The sequence below is a fragment of the Galeopterus variegatus genome, unplaced genomic scaffold, assembly GCF_000696425.1.
Source record: "Galeopterus variegatus unplaced genomic scaffold, G_variegatus-3.0.2 Scaffold1171, whole genome shotgun sequence".
In the NCBI taxonomy this organism is placed as follows: domain Eukaryota; kingdom Metazoa; phylum Chordata; class Mammalia; order Dermoptera; family Cynocephalidae; genus Galeopterus; species Galeopterus variegatus.
In genome coordinates this window covers 323,649-331,783 of record NW_007727282.1, presented here as the reverse complement: position 1 = coordinate 331,783, position 8,135 = coordinate 323,649, and positions in this window count along the sequence as shown.

Sequence of the window (8,135 nt, the reverse complement as noted above, 5' to 3'; positions counted from 1 at the left end):
AAAAAAAAAAAAAAAAAAAAAAAAAAAAAAAAAAAAAATAGTAACAACTATCACTTGTAGTCCTGGTGATTTACTTGGGGTGGGAGCCTGTAGATCTCACCAGTGCTACCATTACTACTCCATGTTGTACTCCAAAGCTGCAATTACCATGCGCAATTTCATGGGATGCATTACTGGTCATGTGGTGTCAGAACTGGGAAAAATCTTGGGGGTTAACTAATTCAACCATATCACTTTAGAGATGGTGAACCTGGAGGGGAGAGATTTATTTGATGTCCCTAGAACTCAGGACTTCAGACAGTTCCAGGGAGTGGGCTGTGTTGCTTGAGTGATATTGCCTTGTCCTTTCTGAAGAGCTGGACATTGGCAGCTTTGGATTGCATGTTTATCCTTAGTCATTAGGTGGAGTCGCAGCCTGACTCGCATCGCTTGGTCATGCTGAGCACAGTCCAGACTCTACTGTTTGAGGTTCTGGGCAGATTTGGGCAGTGCTCGGAGAAGCTCAGATGCTGAGAAGGTTGGGCGTGGGGTCTAGAGAGAAGGAAGTAGGAACTGGAGTGGTTTGCTGGTGAGGAAGAGAGACCAGGGTGATTCTAGAATAAAGAAGGCAAAGGTGTCCCATCTACTGACCTTGGTCCTTATCAGACCCATGGCCCTGTGCACTCGCTTAGACTGGCCCTCCAGGGACCTCTGGCCACCAGGGCGCACTCAGGGGTGCAGCTGCGGGACCGTGAGGCCCCTCAAGACTGAGGGACACTGCACATCTTGCTCAATGCCATCTTCTATATGAGGCACCCCTCTGTTTAAACATACGATATGCACCCCCCAACTTTGACCCTTGTTTCCTGACTGGATTCCCCATCCAAAATACCATACAGAAAAGTAGCAAATTAGTACAGAGAGTTCTTGCATACCCTTCAGGTAGCTTCCCCTAATGTTCTTATCCTATGTAACCATAGAATAGAGCAATGCTGGAACCCAAGAATTTCATATTGTTATAAAACTACTCACTAAACTACGTGGATCTGACAAGGACCAGGGTCAGGAGATGGGACACCTTTGCCTTCTTCGTTCTGGAATTGTCCTGGTTTCCCTTCCTCGCTGGCAAACCACTCCAGTTCTTACTTTGAATATCCAGCCCCCCTTCAAATATCCCCAGTTTTCCCACTAATGCCATTCTTCTCTAGGAGCCAGTCCAGGGCCCCACATTGCATCTACCTGCCATGTGTCCTCCAATCTGTGACCAATCTCTTATCTTTCATTGCTTTGACATTTGTGAAACACGCCATTGAGTTCTGTTCATTGAACGTCCCTCAGTCTGGGCTTGCCTGGTGTTCTCTTATGGTTGATATGCATGGGCTTTGTTTACTGTTTGTTGGGTCTCTCCTTCAGCCACGTGGTCAGCTCCCTTGGGGCAAGGATCCTCCTCTGTCGGGTTTGCTGAGGTATGGGGACATCTGTGTGTGCCTGGCACCGCGTTCAGTCAATATTTGCCAAGTGAGTGGATGAGCCGGTGAACTCCCCAGCATTAGGGGGGCCTCAGACTAGAGTGAGAGGTGCACAGAGCAGCTGGTCCCGGCTGAGCCTGTTGGGTGGCTGGGCTGGGGGCCCTACGGCCTCTTTCAGCATTCAGATGCTGTGATTCTATAACCCAGTGGTGTGCTCTGAGCGCCAGTTGATTAAATTCCACAGGTGTTAGCTGACCATGTGTACCAGGCAAGGCCGAGGATTGACAGGTGCCTGAGATCCAGGCTCTGAAGTGAATTCACATCCCGGGGACCTGAGAGCGCAGGGAAACGCATGAGCAGCACCAGTGTCTAGTTAGTGCTCTAGAATCCAGACTCGCGATCAGTGGTTCTCACCCCCAGCCTGCCTAGGAATCACTTGGAGTGCTTTGTTAAAACACAGATCGCTGGGCCCCATCCTCAGAGTTTCTAATTTGCTTGGTCTGGCATGGGGTCTGGGAACTTGCATTTCCAACAACTTCCCAGGTGACGCTGATGTTGCTTCTCCAGTGACCTCACTTTGAGAAGCATTGCTCTGGATGTTCAGAGGAGAAACGGGTTGTTGCTGATTAGCAAGAGCCAGGAGGGCTTCCTGGAGGAGGAGGTCAGGCATGACTGGGATAGAATTTGCACAAGTGGGTGTGGGGCTTGAATCTGTGCATAGCCAGCTTGCTGCCACCTCATGCAATCTGTGGTACCTTTTGCCTGTGTTGGCCCATTGGCACCTGGCCTTACCTGTGGCCTTGTCCAAACCTCTTGGTCCCATAAGTGATCTTGGCCAGGAGAGTCTAAGCCCCCAGAAGGGGAGGCTGACTAAGCCTTTAACTGGAGTTGACCTTGGCCAGCTTGGATGAAGTCACTCTGAGGCCTGGACACGTCCTGCATTGCACAGCCTGTCTTAATGTGTTTATTTGCCTGGGCTGCGCTCACTGCCTGCTGGCACCATTGGAGGTGTTGCTGTTGGGCTCCGTGGCTCTATTTCTGTTTTCTCGTCTGGCACCAGCACAGTGGGGGCGGGTGAGGTGTGTGGCCACCCTTGCTTTCTTCCTGTCTCCATGTTCTTCAGGCCAGTACTTGGTCAAGTAGGACATTTGAGTCTCACTAGAGTGTCTGGTGCAGAAGCAGGTGGACCCTTTTCAGAAGACAGAAGCTCTATGAAGGAGGTAGAAAGTCTTCAGGAAGTTAAGTAATTAAATTACGTTTAGACTCATCACATGACCACATATATGTAGAAATGTTTACACATGTGTGTGCTTTCAAACTTCCAGAATCAGCTAGAAGTTTTTATTCATTTAAGTGACATTCACAAATTGATGTTAGAAGTGAGAGGAGGGACCAGAAAGCTTGGGAGAGTCCACACTGTGCAGTTGAAAGACTCTGGTCAGGAGAACAGCATGTCACCCAAATCACAGAATGTTGGAACAAGAGTGTGCTTCTGATCTAACCCTGTCATTTTAACTGAGCCCTAGAAAAGTGAAGTGACTGGCTCCGCTCCAGTACAGCCTCCCCTACCATCCCTGGCCAGGCTAGATTGCTCTGTCTTTCCTCTGGGCTCCAAAGTCGTTTTATTTATAACATGCCTCTGCCTGTCTTGTTTTATAAGTAGCCATTCATAGGTTTGTTTTACTCACTAGGTCAGGGATCAGCAAATTACAGCCTGTAGGTCAAGTCCCGCCCCCTGCCTGATTTTGTAAATAAAGTTTTATTGGAACGCAGTTATACCTGTTTGTTGAGGCATTGGCCACAGCTGCTTTTGTGCTACAGTAGCAGAGGAGTGTCATTGCTACAGAAGCCAAGTGGCCTGCATAGCCTAAAATATTGACTATCTGGCTCTTTATAAAAAAGTTTGCCAGCCCTTGCACTAGAAGGTGAGCCTTTCAAGGGAATGAATGGCATTGCATTTATCTTTGCATCTTCCCATTCCTCTCTTGTAGTAGGTACTTAATAAATATCTGTTGAGTAGGCTTCAAATGCAGTTTATCGATTTGTCAACGATGAGTGCAGCCACCTGCCCGTTCTGGTTTTCCCAGCTTTCATCCCGCTGTTTGGCCATTTTGTGACCCAGTTTTCTCACTATAGAAAGAAGATAATATTGTCTGTCTTGCCGAGTTCATTGATCTGTGGTGAGGGCAGGACGGGATATTAAAATATCTTATTAGAACCTCGGGCCTGGCTTCTGGTTTTCCCGATGATTCTAACCCAGTTGTGGCACGGCACATCTCTGTCTGAAATTCTCTTGCCCCCTGCCCTCACCGTTTTTGAGACTTCCTTTCGCCTCCAGTCTAAAGTACACACTCCCCCCCTCCAGTCATTTATGATCCTCTTTACTTTGATATGGCCCAGACTCCAGCCCATGTCCCCAGACTACAGACCTACCAGTCTGTCTTGAACTTTCAATCCTCCGGTGCAACCTTTGGCTGCGTCTGGAATGTTCTGCAAGTTGTCCTTTATTGATATTTTACCTGGGACCCTGCCCCTCCACCCTGACCTTCCCCCACCTGCTTCTCTGCTCTCTGCTTCCTATCAGCCTTTGCAGGTCCCTTTTATGTCTGCCCTTGCTAGAGTCATTGGACCTTGGCCAGCATGAGCGACTGTCTTATTTGCTACTTACTATAGTGTCTTCTGTTTTTAATTTTTAATCCTTGCAGCTACTTGTTTAAAAAACAGGGGCCCAGACTCCAGACCCCTGGAAGTAACATGTCCAAGGTTGAGATCCAGGCCTGTTTGTTTTTTAACAAGCTCCTAATGTGGTTATGATTCTGACCAAAATTTGAGGAATGCTAACTTAAAACTGAGTATTATTTATATTTTTATGGGACTCTTTCTTGAGTCTCCAAATAAACTGGAAACATCTTGAGGGCAGATCTGGGCCTTTTGTTTTTCCAGAGTAGCACATACGTATGTAAATAAGGGACGGAGATGATTTGTTGGTGGAATTATCTCCCACGATGGGCTCTGCATCTGGTAGGCCTGCATCTGTTTGCTTGTGGATTGAGAAAAGATATGACAGTTCCCGGGAAAGCAGGGCAGGCTCTGCAAAGCAGGGGATTATTGGGAGCAGGCCCAACGTGTGCCTTCCACTGATTCTGCTTAAACAACGTCCTCAGAACACTGAATGCTCAAGAGCCTGTAGCCCAGACACAGAAGGTCCACCCTGCTGAGAAACGCTCACCAAGCAGAATCCCTTGCACTCGCTAGCTCTGTTCTCTTTACTTTGATCTCTATATGCTTATGAGAAAAGTCTCCCTTTTCCCTCCCCTTTAGCTCATCCCAATAATGCAAAGCCATAGAAGTGCATGCTGCTGGAGAAGAGTTTGTTTGGACACTTAAGAATGTAGAAGAGGGTTTAGCTTGTGTGATGAGTTTTGCTTTCCTGTTTAAAATACTCAGAGAAGTGCAAATGTTTCATCTCTGCCTAGCAAGTTACGCTGCCTGTTTACACAAGCCTGTCCTCTGCGGCCTCAGAAAAGGCTTCTTGCTGTCTTCAGGGTGTGACGGCACAGTCTCGGGATTGAGTTGCCAAGCAGAGATGGTGCTCAGGCCTTGTGTGACAGGAAAGTTATATCTCAGGAATAATAAGTTCAAACAGAGCTTTGTTTGAACTGTTGTGCAAGGTTATGTAGAACACAGGGATGCCGTCCTTTTATTGAGCAGGGAGAAGAAAGAAGCATGTGGACCACCCATCATGGTTGTGAACTGGGGTCCTGGTCAGAGCTCTAAGTGAGTAGAAAATTCTTAGGCTGAAATGAAAAGAGACTGCAGTCCAGCAATAAGAACAGATAAGAACAGAACTAGAAGTCAACAACGAGGGTTGCTTTAGAACTCTCTGTACTTCCTTAGAAATTTACAGCCATTTAAGCATATGTGTGAGCCCTCACTTTGGCAAATAAGTACTTCGATGGCATGCAGATAAAACTTCTTTTGCCTCTTGCTTTATTATCAGCACGTTTTATGTGGGGGAAGAATATAGGTTCTAGAACTTCCTCCCTTCCTCACTCATGATTTCGCTACATTAATATTGGGCTTAATTATTCCAAGTTACTACATTAGAGGCTTATTGCTTAACTTAAAAATAGAGTGGATTATTAGCTTTTTAACAAACAGTAACATTCACTATTTACTAATGAGGGCTCAAGTCGTTTAACTTATTACTGCATTCTGTTTTGTTCATGAAATGGAACAGAAACTATTACCCACCTGAAACTGGACTTGTTGTCTATGCTTCTACGAATGTGGGCAGCAGAGCAGGGCCCATGCAGGATGTGGGACATGTTTTATGTGGAGCACAGAAAAGGCTGCCCAGCGTGCAACAATATGCATCTCAGCGCCAACTCATTTTTCTTCATCACCTGCAGAACCAGGAGCATGGGAGGGAATAGCTCAGTAGTGGGTTTGTGTGATCCTGTCTTACAGCTGGAGACAAATCCGGGCATAGAGTTGCTCTAGTGATGACTATGAAACTGATGGGCGTCCCATCAGATGCAGAAGTGGAGAGGGTTACATACTGATTTCAGAAAAAATCAGCCCTTTACTTTATAGAAGGGATAGAAAATGTGTGTTGATAACATGTTGTTTGATTTGGACATTGAATTTCTTTGTGATATAAAGTGTGCATGGTCACACTGGCTTCTATATTTAATAGAAATGAGGTTCTGGAAGGCCACTCTGACTTATAAGCTTATGAAAAAGAGGCCTCAGAAAGGAGTTTGAGGGCCGGCCCGGTGGCGCACTGCTACAGTGTGCTGCTTGGGAGCGCGGCGGCGCTCCTGCCGAGGGTTCGGATCCCACATACAGACCGGTTCCCGCTCACTGGCTGAGTGAGGGGTGGGCGCAGCACCGAGGGTTGCGATCCCGTTGCCGGTCCCGGTCCGGTACGGGCGCGACACTGAGGGTTGCGGTCCGTTGCCGGACATGAAAAAAGACAAAAAGGAAAAAAAAAAAAAGGAGTTTGATGTGTTCCCCCAGAAATGGCACTGCTTGTTTATTAATAATTGTTCTAGCACTAGGATGAAGCTCAATCTTTGTCCTCCAGGAGCTTGTGGTCTGATGGGGCGTGTAATACACCTGCACAGGAGGACACCACTAAAGGTGTGAAGGACAGGTGTTCTTGGATGCTGAAGAAATCCAAAAACAGGACAGGAAAGCTGTTCATCTGGGAAATCATGAAGCCTGCAAACCTACTTAGAGGAGGTAGCATCTGAGCTCATCCTTGAAGAATATGCATTTTTAAAATAAACTTTAATGGAAGAGGTAAAAAGCAGAAAAAGAAAATGCACACAGCACGTTCAAGGCAGTTAACGAATATTTTTTTGAGAGCCTACTGTGTACATGGATTGCTAATCCAGTGAAAGGAATCAGATAAGAGCTTGGTACAAAACCAAGTAATATGCCTTGTACACATGTTCACCCTGTTCTTCAGTATGTATTGAGTACGATAAATAGTGTCTTTAATTATATTGATTCATATCACCATTACAGCAACCTGATGAAGTCAGAACCAGACTTGTTCTCATGTCATAGAAGAGGAAGCTGAGACACCTGAAGGCACGTGACTTGCTTAAGGTCACTGCGCTAGTGTGTCGTGCAGCTGGTCCGACCCTGGAGCCTGTGCCCTGGGCTGTGGCATGGTCTGTTGCCTCTTGTCATGCTGAGTTGCAGTGACTTGTTCCTCTGCTCACCTCCCCCAGCAGGGTGAGCGGCCTGAGAGCAGGGGCAGGTTTCCTTCCTCTCGGTGCTCCTCTTGTCCGGCAGACTGCCTGGCGTGTGGTCAGAGGGTGGCGAGAGGGTACTGAGTACACAGGGTTTGCTGTGGAGATTTTTAAGGTTGGGGTGCTCCCATCTTCTGGGTTTGGGGGTAGGTGTGGGGCTGCATGTGGGTATTTGGAGCAGCTGCTGGATGCTGTGCTCGGGAGGTCCTCGAGTAGCAAGAGTGCTGGGTTCTCTGAAATGTCTCAGGGCCTGAAGGACGGGGCCACACCTCTGCCCACTGAGGTGCTATCAGACACCCAAGCCCTCTTCCAACTCACTCTTTGGTGTCTCTGTCAGTGACAGAGTCAGGAACTGCAGGGCACACGGGCTGGATTCCTGGGATCACTTCCTCCATTAGAAGCATTTATGGAGCATTCTGTGTCTGGAAAGACCAATAAGGGCTGCTCCCGGGTCTGATCTGTGTGTCGGATCGTTAGTGCTTATTGCTGGGGGGAGACTAGCGGGTGGTGAGGACCAAGGCCTGGCCCACAGTGGCCGGGTGGTCATAACAGAACGTAGCACCGTGGACAGACAGTGCTTCTCTGACTCTGAACGGCTGACTGACCAGGCACCCAAGTCCTGCTCTCTGGGTTTTTGTAACCGAGCTAAGCAGTTGAAGAAATCAACAGATTGTCACCAAATCCGATCCTTGGTAAAGAAGCATGACATATGAAAGGGGACACAGAGGTTAATCATCCTACCCCATAAGTCCAGCCCCCACAGTCTGCATCATTTGTAAATGAGACTTCACTTTTCAGAGATGGAAAATTTCTTTTTGATTTGCATAGGGTTTGTATTAGTCTGTTTTCTATTACTTAGAATACCTGAAACAGTAGTTTATAAGAAAACGAAATTTATTTCTTACAGTTTCGGAGGCTGCGA